This window comes from Canis lupus, chromosome 11 (assembly GCF_048164855.1).
Source record: "Canis lupus baileyi chromosome 11, mCanLup2.hap1, whole genome shotgun sequence".
Lineage (NCBI taxonomy): Eukaryota > Metazoa > Chordata > Mammalia > Carnivora > Canidae > Canis > Canis lupus.
The window spans coordinates 61055812-61076220 of NC_132848.1; the positions used below are offsets into that span (position 1 = coordinate 61055812).

The 20409-nt window shown below is 34.0% G+C and overlaps 2 pseudogenes; one reads left to right on the forward strand and one right to left on the reverse strand.

The window, feature by feature from the left end:
* The first annotated feature begins 5466 nt into the window (after nt 1-5466).
* Nucleotides 5467-20409, forward strand: part of LOC140600276 (cofilin-1-like) — a 65838-nt pseudogene continuing 50895 nt past the window's right edge.
* On the reverse strand, nt 6234-14605 carry LOC140600483 (Y-box-binding protein 1-like; annotated as a pseudogene).

Consider the following 20409-nt stretch of genomic DNA (forward strand, 5'->3'; position numbering starts at 1 on the left):
TTTCTCCCTGTCTCAATCTCTTTCTCTCTTCTCTCTCTCTGTATCTTAGACTTTCCAAATGAGATTGACCTCCTTTCTAAAGGACCTATTTTAGAATCCTTTTTTTTTTTAAGATTTTATTTATTTATTCATGAGAATATACAGAGAGGGGAGAGAGGCAGAGACACAGGCAGAGGGAGAAGCAGGCTCCATGCACCGAGAGCCTGATGTGGGATTCGATCCCGGGTCTCCAGGATCGCGCCCTGGACCAAAGGCAGGCGCTCAAGTGGTGAGCCACCCAGGGATCCCCTAGAATTCCTTTTGGAAAGAGAATGTCGGTGATAAGGTCTCTCCATCTCACTTTTCAGGAATTTTCTTCATGTTGCCTTGTTTTTGAAGGAGAGTTTTTTTGATATATAATTATAGGTAAACAGTTGTTTTCTGTATGCTGTTTAAAAATATTACTCAGCTATTAGAAATGACAAATACCCACCATTTGCTTCAACGTGGATGGAACTGGAGGGTATTATGCTGAGTGAAGTAAGCCAGTCGGAGAAGGACAAACATTATATGTTCTCATTCATTTGGGGAATATAAATAATAGTGAAAGGGAATATAAGGGAAGGGGGAAGAAATGTGTGGGAAATATCAGAAAGGGAGACAGAACGTAAAGACTGCTAACTCTGGGAAACGAACTAGGAGTGGTGGAAGGGGAGGAGGGCGGGGGGTGGGAGTGAATGGGTGACGGGCACTGGGGGTTATTCTGTATGTTAGTAAATTGAACACCAATAAAAAATAAATTAAAAACAAACAAACAAACAAACAAAAACAATCCTATACTGCCTGTCACTTTCCAATATTGATTGCAATGTCCATTTAATCTAATCATCTGTTCATTGTGTATAAATGTTTTTACTAATTGAGTGGCCTTTTATATATTTTCTGTGCTTCAGCATTCTGCAGGCTCTAGGTTCAAGGTTTCTAGGTTTGGGTTTTTTTAATTTATCCTTTGAGACTCCTATATCTGAAAATTAAGGGTTCTCCATCAGTTCTGGAAATTCCTAGCCATTATTTCTCTAAGCAGTGCCTCTTCTACATTCCATTTTTCTCTTCTAGGAATCTAATGAGGTATAATATGGTGCTTTTTCCTTTTAATACATCTTTCAACCTTTCTTCTTCCGTATTTTTTATCCTTTTGTTTATCTTTCTGTGCTGTTTTCTGGATGATTTCTTCAGATATTCCAGTTCTCTAACATTCCTTTTAACTCCATATAGTTTGCTATTTAACCCACTTTTTGAAATATTTTGAAATTATGAATAATATATCATCAGATTTTTCAAATCTGCTTGATCTTTTTTATAGTTCTTATTCATATTTTCCTACCCAACTTTGAAACATACTAACCATATTTGTATTTAATATTTTCATGGTGTATACATTTTATATTTGCATAAATTCATTACCTGAAATCTTTTCAGGTTCAATTGCTGTGCCTTATTTCTACTGGCCCTCATGGTAATCTCTTTCCTTGTGTGTATGTGCAAGTTTTAATTTTTGATTATTCACTCTCATCTTTTGTAACTTGATCTTTGAGAATTCTTTGAGGCCTAAAAGTACTTGAGGTTGAAACTAATTTCCCTCAAAGTGTACTTCTGTTTATCCCTGTCAAGTCCCAGACAATTAAGCGAGGTCCTACTTAAAATAAATAGTTTGCATGAAGTATTTCTATTTGCTTGCTTTGTTTTCATTTCTCCGTGAAGAATATATTAATTCAAACAAGGCTGGTTTGTGCTATGAAGTCACAGAGATGTTTCTCCAACCCTCTCCAGCTACCACTAACGTTAATATAGGAAATTCCTTCTCTTTCTGTAAGTTTATTTCTAATTCACTCTTAAACTGAAACAAGCAGCCAAAGTCATGCAATAAGCTCCTAAAACACATCCTGCTTTTACACAGGCAGTAAATTTGTTTCACATCCTGTGATCATCAAAACCAAAGATCAAGATCATTTGCTATACAAAGGCTTACCAGGCAAAGTCCATTTTAGTACTGACTTACATGTCTGGATTTCCACCAACACAGTATTTTGAAATTCTGAGGAAACCAAAAATTATTGGTAGCTCTGTAATTTAAGTTTTATTCTACTTTTAAATTAAAGTGTTTTCATTGGACATGTGGTTCAAGGTATATCTATTCTGCATATTACCAGAAGGGTGGTCAAGATTCTCTTTTCTTTCCAGTGGTTTATATGATAAAGACCCCAAATATTTGTCAGATGAATAATGGTTAATGGGTGAAGAAGTGGATGGCTCAATAATCAGCTCCTCTATGCCATCCCTCTATACTCAGGTTGGCAAACTTTTTCTGTAAAGGACCAGACAGCAAATATTTTAGACTTTGCTAAAAAGTCCAAAGGTCTCTATCTCAATTATTCAACTCTGCATTTTTAGTGTAAGAGCAGCCACAGAAAATACCTAAATGAATGAGCATGGCTATGATCCAAAAAAAGAAGAAGAGAAAGAAAAGAAAAAAAGAAAGGAATCAATTTATCTGTGCATTGTCTAAATAAGTAGTGGTGAACTCCCACTGGCACAGGAAAAACTTCATTTATCTAAGCTCAGAAGCAATGTCTTGACAAAATAAGTATAATGAATATTTCTCTGAAGTAGACAGACACGGTGAATTTCCACATTGTACACCAACTTCCTAGGAAACCAAAGGAACTAGGAAGACACATTCATCTTCCCCAGCTGCCCTCTGAGAGCTCTCATTCCAAGAAACTATACAGTAATCTCTCATCTGTGGTAAAGTTTGCACTGGGACCTGTATGTCATCAGATATATTGTAATATTTTTTCAAAGAGAAAAACATACACTATAGTATTTGAGAAAGTGTGAATTATGTTACTTGGGATTGGATATAATGTATGCCCTTGAACTGGGCAATACTTAAGTGGTTTTCAGATGGCAAAACTGAGATTAAAAGGATTGCTCACTTGAAAATGACCCTTTTTGGTGCTCCACAAAATAAAACTTTATAAATTTAGCACTAAATGTCTTTCTCAGAGGTAAGGCATCCTGTGGAGTCATACTTTAACAGTTTGATCATTAACCTAGATTAGGCCTTTTAAAATTTTTCATTATAAATTGTAAAACATTAGAAAAGGCTCAAAATTTAGAAACTACTACTTTTCCTTTAATATCAAAGATCACAAATAATACCAACAACTCATTTTCATGGACAGCCAAAAAAAAAAAAAAATCCAAACATGACAAATATATCCAGAAGGATTATATTACCTTCGCAGCTAATATTCTAGAAGAATAAATGTTCAAAGTATTGGTTAGGGACATCTGTTCTTGTAGACATGTTGGTCAACTTTTCTCTGGACTCCATATGATATTTGCTAGTTTGAGAAAAGAAAAATATGAACCACTATTCTAATGCAGTCATACTCATGTTTCAAAATAGTTCAATATTTTATATAACATGTGTGAGTCTTTAAACTGGGCAGAAATGGAGTCAAACATTTTTTTTTTTTTTGAGTCAAGCATTTTTTGGCAAAATCTGGACTAGCAGCTAAACACTGCCCTACATGAGGTTTCCTTGCTTCTCTCCAAATAGCACTCTTGGTAGTGTCTCTGGGGCAGATAAAATGCAAAGACCCGAGGCAACATGCTTCTCTCTCTAGACCTAGATAACCCACTCACTTAGTATTATGTCATTAACTTCCAGTTGTTGAAGGTTCCTATACTTCATAACATTTAAGACTCCATATTCTCATCAAACGTTTTTAAAAAGGACAATTTAAAAGAAGGATGTAACTACAGATATAGTGATAAAGGTGATATTATTACATTATCATGTAATATTATTCTGATATATGATTTAATGATAGGCTTTTTTCTTTATATTTTTTATTACTTCCACATTTTCTACATGGGACATGATTTATTGTTATAATCAGGGAAAAAACACACACATGCACAGTGAATAAAAGTAGTCATTTTTTAAAGATTTTATTTATTTATTTGAAAGAGAGAGATAGTGAGGGAGCACAAGTGGGAGGTGGAGAGGAAGCAGGGCTTCTCCCTCATGAGCAAGGAGCCAAAAGCAGGGCTCAATCCCAGGACCCCTGGATCATGACCTGAGCAGAAGGCAGATGCTTAACTGACTGAGCTACCCAGGTGCCCCATAAGTCAGTCTTTAATGTCTAAATTTTGTCTTCAGTCTACCCAGTGCAGCTATGGCATTTGCTCTTGCCTTCATGGGCTTGAGCCATCTGTTGGGTGATCCATCCCTACCCATAACCGTCAGCTCCAGCTCCTGCCATCCTGCTCATCCCTTGCTTTTCAGACAAATCGCTGATTAGACTCACCTGGTTTTTTGGATGTGCTGTGTTACCAACCCCACGTCAACAGTTCCAGAAAAGCTTGGTGCTAACCTTTTACTTGTTTCATTCTTTGAAGGGAAGCCAAGAAAAGGGGTGGTTAGGCTTGGGTAGTTCTATTTCTTGCTAACTCCCATAAGGGGAAGTGGATAGTAGCAAAAAGGAAACATTGTGTAATTCTGTATAGCTGGTAGTGGCTCAGATTGCTTACTTTTTAATGATACTTATCAATTTCTAATACTGGATGGCTACGAATTTACATCCATTTAAGGCTTTAGAAATGCTTGTATGCATTTTATGTGAACTATATCTCAATGAAGCTGAAAGAAAAATATGAAAAAGACCTTATTACTCAAACCATGGGCCGAGGACCAGCCCCCTTACATCAATCCCACACATTTCTCCAGGAAACAACTCCCATTATCTAAATAACATCTATAAATTATCATGATCTTTTAAGATGCAGATAGTGGACCTCACTTGATCCTCAAAAAGTGTTCAATCATTCGCTGTAGTGCAATTTTACTATTTCATGTTTTACCTATTACTTTACGGAGAACTAGAAGTATCAATACCAGATTTCTTAACCTTTGTTACTCAAGAGGAACACAGTGATCTCACCTGGGGACTTGGCAGTAGTGCTGTAGTATCTCAGGTCCCAAACAAAATCTACTGAATCATAATCTGCATTTTTGAAAAGGATCCAGGCAATGAAAATGCACTGCTTTCAGTGCTATGCACTGATACTCATGCTCTTTTAAAAGCAAACACACAAGGGGCTAATAATTCACAAATATGAGTAAAATTGAGTGGCAAGAATTGTATAGTTTAGAAAAAGACCAATCCAGGCATACTGGTTATGCTTCCTTACTAGCCTACTGGTTATTATGACTTTACACTGTAAGTTCTCCAATAACAGGAGTCACCTACTGTGATATTGTGATTTATAATAAGAAATGTATATTTGGTCTTTGTCCCCATTACTGGCACAGAACTCTAAAACCACTGGAATTTCCTAAATGCTGAGAGTGATACAGGTGTCTTTGTTATGTTAATAAGGTGATTTCAGGAAGGCCCTATATTACCTAAGAATGGTCACCAGAGCAACCACCTTGTCATAGAGGGTTAGAATTTTCCTTCCCAATCTCCTGACCTCTGGTGAGAGGAAGAGAAGCTAGAGGTTAAATCATTCGTCAATGGCCAATGAGTTAATCAACCATTTCTATGTAAAACCCAAGCTGATGGGGTTCAGAGAGCTTCAAGGTTTATATGCTTATGAAGGTGCTGGGACAAAGACACACCTGGAAAGGGCTTGGAAGCTCTGGGCTCTTGCCCCATGCATCTCTTCTACCTGGATGTTTGTAAGTTATATTTTTTATCATAAATCAGTAACTTAGCTACTACACGGGTTTCCTGAGTTCCTAGAGTGGCTCTAGCAAATTTTGTTATTATTTAAGACCTTTATTAATAGGTGCTTAACCTTTCTTGGCTTTAAAAAAAATAAGTTGTAAATTTTTATTACAAATTTAAAATGAGACCCCTAAAAGTTTCAACTTGACCAGACGTGAAACAATTTAAACCTTTAACCTTTAAAGGTATGTTGAGGAACAAACAGGCTTAAAAGAAACAGAAAAAGAACCCCACGTTTGACATTACCAAAAAGAGACATCCTTATGTAAAAATAATAAAAATCCCATGTTGCATAGACAATGCAGATAGTTCTATTCATCTGGTCAGGGGGTAAAAAGCAAGCACTTATGGTCTTCAGCTCCAATTTTTTGTTTTCTTATTGTTGTAATTTCATATTGATTTCTGCCTGTTGCATGACTAAATCAGATGATGGGAGAGATGGTAAGCCTGCATTTACTCAGTCCCCCACTGCTCAGCCTCCCAAAGGGATTGAATTCTCAGCTGGTGGATTGGCTGCTTTTAGCTCTTTGTCATTTTGTGGTTTAGGGTTTTCTGGATGTCTGCACAGATAATTGAAGTTGCAGAGGTACTGACGCTGAAGTGGCTGCTGACCTTGGCCCTCATCCCTTGACTTTTCTTACTTTCTGTACTTCGATCCTCTCTAGGCTGCCTGTGTTGAGGAGGACCCCTGAAGAATTGTGCTCTGTACCCAAATACGTATCCTGTCTGTGACCTACCTTGTTCTCCTGCACCATGGTTGCCAGCTCCTGCCATCACCCCTCCCTTCGCTGGAGGGTTGAAAGGCTGTGGTTCATGCCCATAGGGTCTCCACCCTAGTAAGGTGGGAACTCAGGTGCGGGAGGGCCAGGCTGTTGGGCTTGGCCTTGAGGAGCACTCTTGCAGCTCTCCTCCTTTTCCCACTCGCACTATTCTAGTAATTCTCCTGGGAATTGCGGGGAGGATCCCTGCCACATTGAGAAGTCTATAAATTGGTTACAAGTCTACTGCAAATTTTCTGCCTTGCACTGGAACTCCACCAGTGCCTGTCACATTTGCTGCCTCCGTGCCTTCTTCCTTCAACAACATCAAACTCCACAGTCTTTCCATGCCCTACGCTGTGAAGATACTTCACAGTTTTTATTATATTTAAATTTATTTATCCTTTTATTTTTTTAATTGAGTACGAACAGAACTTTTGAAAATTGATACTGAGATTAATGTCAATAGAAAATAGGTGTAAATAACATGATCAGAAATTTCACAAAAGAAAAAAATGGCCATAAAACACAGAAAAAAGCTTATTATTTTAGTAATAAAAATACGTAGTAAAAGAACAATAATATATTGCCAAGCTATTTAACTTACATAAAATGTTAACCATATTAGACAGTGCTTGCAAGACTGAGAAATAATTATTCCAATGCATTGCTGGTAGAAAGGTAAAAGTTAAAACTCTTTCTGAGGAACAGGTGAGGAACATGCAACAAAAACCTGAAGTATTTGCATACTGTAAATCCAACCTTTCAAATTTACCCTTAGAAAATAATCTGATCTGTGCAATGATGTTCAGCTATCTCTTTCGAAAAACTGTTAACAACATAAATGCCAAGTAGGAGAATTTGGTCAAATAAGCCACGGTATATTGACACATTGTAATATACAAAGATTGAATATGTCGTAGAAGAACATGTAATAACATGAAAGCAATTAAAAATACATTATGTGAAAAAAAGTTTAAAGCAATGTGTGCACTATGATTCTTTCTAGAAAATAATACATATCAATTACATAAAACATTCATGTATGTGTGGATGAAACTAAATTGATAGAAAGTAAGATACAAAGGTAAATATGTGGATGGATAAATCAATTGATCAATTAATGGACAGATAGGGGTATGATAGATCACAAAGACTACAAGAATATTCACCAAAATATCAACAATTTTGGTTAATTCTGAGTGATATATTAATGGGTGCATTTGAAATAGTTGCTGCTATTAGTTATTTTTTAGGTTATTATTTTTTAACCAGGTATTGTTTTTTTGTCATGCAAAAATTATTAAGTTTTCATGTAGTCAAATCTATAGATTTTCCCTTGTGATTTTTAAAGTTATTTATAATGCTTAAAACTATTCATCATTTACTTTCAACCAGTGGACTCTATTTTTTATAGTTTTTATAGGTTTCCAGAGATCTCATATTTTTATTTTACATTTCTCTCTTTAACTCATATGGAATTTATATTGATATATGATATGAGGTGAAACTAAATCTAATTTATTTTTTCCAAGTGTTAAGCAATTGTCCCTGAGCCACTTGTTAATAGTGTAACTTTCCCCTACTCATTTGTGATACCAACACAGTAAGTTTTACATATTTGAATCTGTCTTGATTTTCCTTCTTTTCCATTGTTTTGTCAAAATGACACTGTATTGAGTATTGTAGCTTTATAACTTATAAGACAATTGTATTGGCTATTTGCCCCTGTTCATACTGAGAGATAAACATTAGATTTACTATGGCAAATTAAAAAAAGAAAAACTTACTGTGGTTTTATTAGGTAATATCAGTTCTATGAATTATTATGAGAAGAACAGATAACCTTTAATATATTTAATCTTCAGTTGATAAAATTGTGTCTTAGGTCTCAGCAAACTTTTACCATTTTCATTATATAGTTCCCATGTGTTTTTCTTGTTAATGATATATCAAGGTATTTTGCATTTTCATTATATCTTAAATGGGACTTTTCAATATATATTTTTCTAACTTCTTAGAAAGCATGAAAGCAGTTGATTCAAAAATTATTCTAAAAACTTATTTTGAAATCAATTCTGACACACATAATTTGGAAGCAATAAACAAGCTATAGACTTTTCACAGGAACAATCATGAAGTAACCCAGAGTAGAACACAGCAAATAAATAATCAAAAGTATGGTATGACAAATATCTGTACTTAGTAAAAGAAGTAAATAAATATTCTCTCATAGATTTCCTTTCCTTAAAATGAGATGAAAATTTCAAAATAAAATTCAAAATTAATCTTATCAAAAATCATCAGGCAACACCCATATTACGATTCCCACTGAAATATTTAGATTTAAATTTGGATGATGCCATAGTGTCCCAGTTTATAAGAATCACATTTAAAAAGTGCAGTGTACTAAAATAGTTAATTAATTTTCTGGATCACACACTATTAAGAATTATCCAGGCTAGGCTATGGGGTTGGAGTTAGAGAGAAGGCAGGAATGCCCCCCCTCTGTGTAGCATGAATGACAGCAATAGCTCCTAAGGGGAGAGCTTAATTCCCTCGGATTCAACCCTACTATACAACAGATGTGGGGGTTCCTGTGATGCAAATTGCCAGGGAGGATTTAGGCTGGACTAAGAAGATATCCATTATGGAAGAGTAAGATACAAGAATTCTTTAGGGATTTGGGCACAAGCAAATACTCAGAATTACCCCTGGTTGCTGGGATTTTGACACCAGAAAAATCCACACAGTGCATGTTCCATAGAAAACAGTCTGACTTTCTAGAAAACAAAAATTAAATCCAGTGTAAAGATATGTGCATTTGGTTATTTGTTAGGCATACCTAATGATGACCTAAGAACAGGTACTTGGAATGATCTCAATCAGCCCCAAATACAAATACAAAGGCTTTGAAGGAATAACTGAATCTCAGGTTTGAAGAAGTGTTTAAGTATTTAAACCAACTAGTTCACCCACAAAACCCAGAATGTTCACAGAATATGGAATATTGATTAACTAAGAAATGACCCCTAAATTTTCAGACCAAATCACTTTTAAAACAAACTCTTTGCAAAGTGTTCTTTTATTTTCAGTCTAACTGTAGAACAAGCATTATTCTACTGTTACTACAGTGAATTGTATAAAATAACTTACATTGCTTCTGATATTGTTTTATCAACAATTTTTTTTCTTCCAAATATCAAAAAAGATTCCAGTCCCTCATGCTTGACAGTACTTCTATGGAAAAATTTAACAGTCAATATTATGAACTGAACATAGAAATAGGGAAATATGAAATTGATTTGTCAAACTGTTGGTAAAAGATAACCCAAAATACCACAATTCCCTAGCTTCATTATTCAATCTATCACCTGCAAACACACTAACGTCTTTAGCTTCTAAAATAATTTAAAATCCTGATTTTAAATCAGAATGTGTACTTTTATGAGAAAATGTGACATGGAAAAATACTTCCCATTCAACAGGAAACTTATCAATGAACTAAGAGTGAGCTTTCCAAGAAAGTGGATTAATTCATGATTTCAGCAGCAACTATATTTCACTTTGTGGTATCATATTGTTTACTTATGATCTGACAAAACTGAGAAGTTTGTATAGCAATCCTGTCTTCAAATACTGAAATCAGTAAAATAACTCACGAGAGAAAGAATATACTTTAACCAAGGTTTAAAGATCATCTTACAATCATTTTCTGAAATAAGGGTTGACTCCTAAGATATGGTTCTTTAAGAAATGAGAATTTATAGCTATGCAACTCATTAGCATTCAATTTTGATTGCTATATAAACTTCTTAGTAAAAAAATCTTATTTAGCCAAGTAATAATCCTGAACTAGTAACTGAGCTTTAGTGAGAAAAATCAGAGTTCCAGCACATATTGAAATGAAACACTCTTAGATGGAAAAGAATAGAGTGATGGAGATGATGATGATTCTCATTTACACTGGATTTTTAAAGAAGGATTTTCACAAAGTGACCATATGTCTTTTTAACATCCAGGGAACAAAGCTAGAGATCTGAGAACCGTTACTGTTATAAAAAAAAAAAAAGGTTAAAAAAATCACCAATTCTGACAAATGCTAGTAGGTACTGGATTAAATAAAAGTGGCTTCTTTAATGGGCAATGGTACACTGTTCTCTAAGCTGTCTAATGAGGCAAAGAATAAAAACAGAGCCATTTTAGGAAATGGCAGGGCTGAGTTGTATAGTGATCATTCAGTTGTTGAAGATGTGTAAAAATTTATTGATAAATCTAGTTACTAAAAAATCAGTTTGCTAGTATTTTTAAATATGCAATCCTATTTGTAATACTAAATAGACACCAATAAAACCCAGAATCTTAAGTCAGATATAACCTTTATCAAATATTATAGTCCTACTTCTTAAAAAATAAAGGCAAAAATCAACTATTTAACATGCTCACTCAAGACTCTGGTCTATTTATATGTATATTTGGATTTAAATTCCTTGACCTTATCAAGCCCTAAAAGAAAGCAAGAAATAAAAATATATTCATAGCCCTCAAAAGAGTAAGGTTATAAAGAATATAACAAGTGAAAAAAATTAAAAGCATAATGCATTTGAGTAGATATAGTAATAATAAAGTTGGTAAAACAGAAATAAATTATTACAATTGAAAAAATATTGAAAAGAAATACTCACTATAATGGCTAAAATTAAAAAGACTAACAACACCAAGTGTTGGTGATGGTAGTGAATAATTGGAACTCTAATACATCTCTGACGGAAATGCAAAATAGTTCACCCACTCTGGAAAACATTTAAATATTTTTTTTTAATTCAACACGTGTACCATGTGACTCAGCAATCATACTCCTAGATATTTACCCAAGAGAAACTAAAACTTGGATTCACACATGAAAAAACTATATGCAAATGTTTCCAGCATCTTTATTCATAATCACTCCAATTGGAAAGAGCAAAAAAGTTCATGAGACAGAACATGGATAAACAAATTGTGGAGTATCAACACAGTAGAATACTACTCAGCCATAATACGGAAAAATCTATTAATTCATTCAATAACATGGATGAAATTTAAAAGCATTACCCTAAATGAAAGAAGCTAGACACAAAAGAGCACACTGTATGATTTCATTGATATGAAATTCTGAAAAAGACAAAACTATAGCAAAAGTAAGAAGATTAGAGGTTGCTGAGGATCAGGGAGTGAGTGTAGGGAAACCAATTTCAAAACAGTAGGGAAGTCATTTTTGCAATGATGAAAATGTTCAACATGGTAATTGTGGTACTAGTTACACAATACATACATTTGTCACAACTCATTGAAATATGTACTAATAACAGGTAAGTTTTATTTTATGTAAATAATACCTCAATAAAGCTGATTTTATAAAGGAATGTAAAAAAATATAAATTTTATGTGTAAAATTTCTAATCTGCATCTGCCTTAAAAAGAGGATAACTGATGAAACAATAAAAAAATGAACAATGTGAGATCATAACAACTCTCATAACTATTAATAAATCAAATCAATAAGCCTATGTGATATTGAGGACGAATGGCTAAATGACAATAACCTGGCTCTATAATGGAGATACTGTTCTTAAGAGTTGCAAAACCTGGGGTCATGGTGCCGTTGTAATGAAAAATGCTATGTCACCTTGAATCCAGCTCAGGAATTACTCTTATTATTTCTCTACCACAGGATGCAAATTGTAAACTCCATCATGGTAGGATGGAAGAAAACACTGATAGAGCCAGAAAAAATAGATATAGGACAAAACACTCAAGTTAGAGAGAGGAAAAAAAAAAAAACCCTACAGAGTCAAGGAAGAGCAAGCATTATTTGGATATAGGACAAAACACTCAAGTTAGAGAGAGGGAAAAAAAACCTACAGAGTCAAGGAAGAGCAAGCATTATTTGGATCAATGGCCTTTGTTTTATGGAGTTTATTGAAAGAAGCACTCTGTGCAGAAATCTATTAAAAAGAAAAGTTATTTGCAATTAATTTTAATTAAACAAAATGAAAAGAGCAAAAATGAAGAACTATTTAAAAAAAAACACACACACACACACAATAAAGATTGTTACAATAAGAAGCAACTTCTTAGCACAAACCAGCAAGGAACAAGAGTGATATGGAACATGGAGCCCAAATGATTAAGCTGATACAAAGATATATCAGCTTCACAACATTTATTATTTTTCTATGGATATGCTTATGCAAATTTATGATAAAAGGCATGTAGTTATTGAAGCATGTGTGTTCAATTATTCTCAAGTAATTTTTTTGTCATCAAATGTAGATTACTGGACTGTACAGACTATATTATGGTGAAGAGTAGGAAAATTTCTTTAAAATCCTAAACCTAAAAAAGCAATATTATGGATCAAATGAGTATTACAGAAGTTGAGGAATAAGAAAGAATCTGATCAGAAGATTTTAGAATAAAAAACTAAAAAATCAATATCATAATGTCATCTCTCTTTGAGTTATGAAAGTTTATAACCAAGTTTTGAAACAGTAGATAAATCAAATGTGCAGAGCCACAAATACTGTGTATTTCCCACATGACTTAGCTTTTAATATCTTATGACTTATAAAATGATTTGTTAAATAGATTATTAGTACATCAGACTGAGAGTCTGAGAATGACTTGCCAGTGGAATGGAGAAGACATATAGATTCAAAGAAATACAGTTGAAGGAGCTAAGAATGAAAAGTTGGGAGTGGAAAACGCATCTATATGATACATAGGAAAATATTTAGCAAATTTCTAGTCCTATCAAATCAGAAATGTTGAACTAATGAAGGGAAATCCTTGAAAACAGTTATTTGCAAGAAAATAAAGCCTAAGATCATCTGTTCTATGAAGACATGGGAAATGTTTTCATCATTCAAAAGATGTGCAAGACACAACACCTTACTCTTAAAACAGGTAAAGCACATATTAAAATTATTTATTAGAATAAAGCCCAGTTCTAACTGCATCTAGGTGAAGAGACAATAGTTCAATTTTAATGATACGCATTTAATACACAGATTTTTCTGTGAACTGAAGGAACTGTAGATCTTTGCTAATATGAATGAAATACTGAACCAAGCACCTCAGTCCTGGGTAGATATACAACCCAAATATGACTGAATAGTAGATGTAGACATTATAGAATATATGTTGTACCCAATGAAAAAACTTAATGGTGAACATGTAAAGAAACAGGTTCAAGTGCTGACAAAATGGCTAATATCAAGAAACCATTACTTAATTTTCAAGAGAATGATCATCGGCAGAATGGAACATTGTACTTCCAAAGGAAAAAACACAGACGGCAGGCCCATCAAAGGAGCTTTCTGTCCCAAACAATCTAATGGAGAAGAACCACAGAAAACATTAGAACACGTCATTTCATCAACTCTGCACGCAAGTGCATGATGTTGCTCCAGGCCTGGAATTAAGTGAAAAATGATCTGCATCCAAAACCAAAGCATTTCTCATCACGTCCATTTGGGATGTGACGACTCATGGCTCCTTCCAAATTTTTCTCCATCTTTTTTTCACTTCTACATCTAGGGTTCCTCCAAGCAAAGTATTTCCCAAGCCACACAGTACACACTATAGGAGAAGCATCTGTTTTCTTTCCTTTACCAACAGCAGCAATACTCATTCCCTTCTCTCTCACATTTTCAGATAGATGCTCTCCATATAAAGCACCATTCATTTTTACAGTATCGTCCAAAGGATTGACGGTATTGTTTCAGAATAACATCCACCTTTTCCCTAGTTCTTATAGAATTTAGAGGAAACAATAATGGGAGGAAATTACAAAACGCTTTGCTCCTGGAACACTGCAAATTTAATTCCTCCACCTATGCATCCCCAACTTCTTCTACTCACATACATTTGTTCTACCTCTACACTCATCAATCTTGCAAATGCAACAGCGGGCACACTCGGCCTTCTTCTAAAAGCAACAAGGAGACTGCCCTTTTTCAAAATTATTCTGTACTGTTCTGTGGCCACAGTAGCACTTTTCACAGTTGGGATTATTCTCCACATTGTTGTATCCAGTCAAAGCCACTCAAGAATTCCTATGGTCCCAGCAGCACTAAAAATACATAACAGCCTCCTTACAATAATGGCTGTGAATCACAGCATTCCTCGGCTGACATAAGTAGTTAAAATAGTAGGAAAAAAAAAAAGTTAAATAAAACTTTTTAAAAAGTTCAAGTAAAAAAAAAAAATGAAAAGGGGGTTGAAAAGGACTCCCCTACCGTCTAACAATATTAAAGTCTGTCTCAAATTTACAAACGTCCTCAGCAACATCAAATGCCGCAGCTTCAAACACACGCGCCAGCTTCAAGCCCGACAGCTTCAAATGCCGCAGCTTCAAACACGCGCGGCAGCTTCAAACGCGCCAGCTTCAAACAGCCTTGGGGCAGCCATCTTGCACACGCTCCAAGGAGCACAACCTTTGGGCTCTTAGGCGGCCACCCCATCCCAGAGGCCACACAGAGGCTTTGTTGGGGGAAAAATGGGAAGAAGAAAAAAAAGAGGAAGAAGAAGAAATATAATTTGCAGACGTTAAATTAGCCCATAGAGGGAGCTCACCTAGCCCCATAATTTCACAGTAATTGGAATCTCCTGTAATTTAAAATGTAGCCCCATCATTTGTCAGAGAGAGCCTCCAGGGGTCAAAGAGTGCATGTCTTACTTCATACCGATCTCTGCATGCCTATAAAATGCAATTCCATTTAGACCCCCCTTGACCGTGTGTTTTGTTATCGCCACAAAAAGATGATGATTCTTGGATACATGTTCTCCAAAACCAGCCCAGAAATTAAAGTGACTCGTCCATGTGTGCTGTTAGGGTGAATCCAACTGAATAAAGACCATAATAAGAATAAAGTTCCAACAATTAGAATTGTCATGGCAATAACCTAAATGTCCCCCATTCACGGTGTTCAGTTTAGAAAGCTACGTGCTCTCTTTCAACCTTGACTAGAGATAGTCTTGTGGCTATCCATTTCTCTCACTGTCTAGAATCCTTAAACCAGCCATGCTGCAATGTGCCTTCAGACAAAAGGATAAAACCGGAAAACGAAAGGATATAATGGCAGAGAGCCTTTTCAATAAAACATGAGAGAAACAAAATTCCAAAATTCTGTGGAAAGAAATATTGAGGAGAAACTACACTCAGAAATAAAGCATCTAAATGAGCAGTTGAGAGTGGAAATATATTACCTGCTCTTGTGAAACAAATTTTGAAAGGAAACAAATTTACATTAGGTAACTCTTAAATATTTAGAAACTTTATATTTATGTAAAACTGAAATGGTTTCTAAAAACATCTAACCTTTGAAGTGATTTCTATCCTAGAGTAAACACAAACTAAGAATGTAAAGACAGCACAAACTGTAGAGCTTAATCAAGAATGTAACATATGTGCATTGTATTCTATTTGGGATAATCTATTAGGTGTTAAGAAAACATATCTACTTCATTTAAATAACTCACAGGCTTCTATGTTATTATTGCTTCTCTGAAATGTACCTGTTGGTTTGGGGTATTATGATTACATTTCCTGCATCCTGTTTAAAATTATATCACTCATAAAATTTGAGGATTTAAGTGATGTTTTGGTATTACAAGATACTATATCAATAACTGTAAAAGGCAAACTGTATATAGGTGGGGAATCATTTGCCTGAAGATGTGAGGCAGAGCTCAATCCCAAATTCTAATAATCACATCTAGTCAAGATTCCATGTTAGGAATAAAAAGTATCTGAATTTTGTCTGAATTTGCCCAACTACTCTGCAATCTTCTCACTGCTTTATGTATTTCCAGCATAGAAATGCCTCACTTTTCTGATATGTCTGAACACCAACTTCCTGATTTCTAGCTCTCATTTCAGACTCAATGAGAAAAACTCTAAAAACCTTGTAGATGTGATTCGTCAATAATGACGCCATAAAAACTCAGGTTTTCTTGCAAGCAAGAAAATCTCAGGGATGCTCACCCTGGTTTGGCAAGTCTTGGGACAAGGGCAGACTCAAAGGACAATGCTTAAGGTTTACGATCTTGAAAAGTAATGGCTATACTTGCCATGGAACTACAAAGACTTATCAACTGCACACTTGTTAAACTCATGAAGGCTGGCTTACAAATTTATCACATATAAGAATCTATGTTCAAGTAGTTAAGGCTACGTATTATAGAAGATAATAATCGATTAATTATCTTAAAGTTACCAGTGATCATGAGCAGGAACAAAGGAACTAAAGCTTACTTGTTGTTACAAAGGATAGCTGGACAGTTTCTGTCACTTGAAAATGAGAAAGTTAGCAATCAAGGGTCTTCTTCCAATGAGGGAAAAAAAAAAAAAAAAACAAAGAAGAAAAAGTAAATGTAGCCTCTTCATTTCTAGCTTCTCATATTAAAAGAGTCACATTCCATTATAAGCCTGAACACCATCTGACACATACTCTAAAACTAAGCATGTTATGTGATAAACAGGATAAGTGAGCATATTAAAATATAGTAGTTCTGCTATTCATCAATAACAATGATAAAGGGATACAATCAAATTGTAAAAATGAGAAAAGGCAGCACTTCGGTTCACTTTGAACTCTGAGCAAGCTTGGTGTCTGATGGTACATTCTGTACGTGGCTGCTGACTTTTTACCCCAACAAAACAAATAAGACATTTCCAATATTTCTGTAAGTCATAATAGAAACTTAAAAATAAAACTAGTTACCTGGAATGCTTTCAGGGTTACATGATTTTCTACATTTTTTAAAATAACTGAATGTTAATCAGAAACACTATTTGATGACTACATTTCCTTGTTTTAAAATCTTTTTCAAAATATGACTGTCCCTATTACCTATAGAATTTCTGAACACAAGTTACTTGAGACCCCTACAGTCTCCTAGGATCATATATATGATTATAATTACACAAAAGTACCTTACATATAGATGATTAGAAGACTGGGCTGAGTGCATCTGATCTGTAAAACTTATTTTTTCATGAATCTTTGTGTTTCTTGTTATCTTTTTAACCCAAAGTTCAAAAACATTCATGTTTTTTGACAGTTTTGGCTTTTCATGTATATGTGCAAAACACATACTCCTAGTAAGACAGGGAGCTTAGTGATACAGGCTCCTACAAGCCATCTGGTCTGATGTCTAATCAGCTTTCTGATCTTCTGATTTCTAGAGTAGAGAAACTAAAGGTCAAAATTTTTACTATAAAACAGAAAATATATCCAAAAATAGACTTAGTTATCTGCAAATCTGACCTAAGAAGAGCAGAACTTTAAGGTAAAAATTCAATGACCGATGATACATGGAAATTAATATAAAGCAATTGGTTAGTTACTGTGAAATTTTTTACACCATTCCCAGGAATAGTTTTTCCTTACTTAAATACATTTAGCTGACATAGCAAACATATTTGCTATAAATTGTTTATATTTTCAGACTTATTTGTAGGCAAATAATAGTAGGAAAATAAACACAAATTTTTGTGGGATATACCAACCACCAATAAATTGCATTAATATGAAGAAGTTTCCTTACTCTACCACAGGAAAATCCTAAGAGAAGTTTGTGAAGAATTCATTAAGTAAATTATAAAAGACAGTTATGTTTTATATAATTTCTAAGCTAAAGAACCCTGAATATACTTTTAGCCAAAATAAGAAGAAACAATATACTTACATGTTCCCATACTCACATGGGAAAACATGTTTGATAATGAATGGAATGCTTTAATTGGTGGGGGGTACAGTGCATGAATTAATATTAGACTAATTTTTTTTCTTCAAAATATTATGAATCCTAGCCTTTTAAATATAATGCAGCCAAATAATTAATCATCCAAAACTGTCCCTTTTGAAAGCATTAAGGGGCTCTAGTAGTAATTACTCCAGGCCTGGGTAAATCAGGTTGTATGGTTGCCCAGTTTTTATCAGGACAATTTCAACTAGCTGTTCTCTTAAGAGGAGGGATGGCTGACACTGGACACATTTTAGGAAATTGGTTATTTGGAGGCTACTCTGAAAAATGAGACCTAGAGCCAATTTAATGAGCATAAGTTACAATAGATTCTGAAGGTAATAGTTTGAGAACTTGAGCTTCTTCAGATCTATAGGAGCTGCTAGGCTGCTTGTGCATCTAAATATTTTTCAATAACTGTCAGCCCCACTGTAATAAAGTACAAAAGAAAAGTGAAAAGTCAAACATCAGGCATAGTATGTGATTTTGTAAGTTCTTACTCATAAAGCAAGAAAGGATTATGCTGACCTATAAAGTACTTCTTTTTGTGTGTCTGACCTATCAATGAGATATTTATGTATATAAATATATACACATATATATTTAAATTTTACATTTTATTTATATTTAATATATTTTAGTGTTATATATTTAACACATATATTTATCATGTTTAAAGTTTCTATTTTAATTCCAGGTAGTTAATAAACAGTGTTATTTTAGTTGTATATTATACATATACATATATACGTATATGTATATTTAAAGCCAATTGATGGGAATATATTTTGTTATAAGTTACTCATGAGTTGAAACACGCCTTTTTGGCTTAACCATTTCAGAACATCTGTGAAATGCAAGCACAAAATGGAAATTGCTTAACAAACTATGCAGTAAGATAGCTACAATTTTGTTTTCCCTTTGTCAAGGGAAAATAAAATAAATTTTCCATCAGTCGCAATGAGAGCTAGAGGGACTGATTATTCAAAATACAGTAGCACCTACATTTCTCCAAATATTCCCCAAGACATAGCATTTGTGCTGAGTATTCAATAATTTCCTCAAGCTGTACACCTGAAAAATATATGTCTCAAGTCTGGTGTTCATAATCTGGTAGACAACCACATGTGTTCACAGCCCATATCTTTGAAACAATTATTCTCTTGGGTATGCAAATGTACTGGGCTTGCAACATGTTTATTCAAAAGAGTAGAAAGAATGTTTCTTATGTGAGCATCTGCAGGTTTCCACTGGAAATCTGCATACAACAATACATTTCCTTATGAATTCATTTTTTTAAATGACAGTTATATATCTTTTTAAGTCTTTACCAAGAGTTAACACAGCTCTATTTGGTTACAATTTTTCATCAAGAAAAGCACATGAAGGAAACAAAATTAAAGTATGTATGTTAGGACCTATTAGCTGCTTTATTGTTTAGATTTTTGCATGCCCCAATAACACAAAAATCCAAACATCTTGGCATTCCTAACTTACCAGCCTTTTCACTATACCCAAGCTATTCTACTGCTGATCTTAGCTTTGACCTCACAATTATTCAGCTATTTTCTCCATTCATTACCAACCTTCTCACTATCCCTGAGCATGATAAATTTAAAACTGCTAAAAACACTTAAAAAAAAAACCCTCAAAATCCCCTATGATAGTAAAATAAAGTACATGTATTGGATATGTAAAGTATACAACAAAGTAGTAAATATATATAATATTAAAAAAGAAAAATATTAAATAATATAAACATAGAAACACTAAAGGTTATTTAATTGGTGTAACAGATATATAAATAATTAAGATATACACAAATAACATAATATCTGACAAAGAATAAAATAACCATTTGTTTCAAATAACCTCATACATATTGACTATGTATTATTACCATACCAAAAAAGTTTTAATAAATTTCTAAAAATACTTATCATAAGGCCATATTTTCTTTCCCCAATACATTAAAAACAAAAATATACGGAACTTCTATTTCCAATAGTAACTTAATTGTTTAGATCAGACCTCCAATGACAAAACTTAAAATGCTAGAGAAAATATTTTAAAATCCC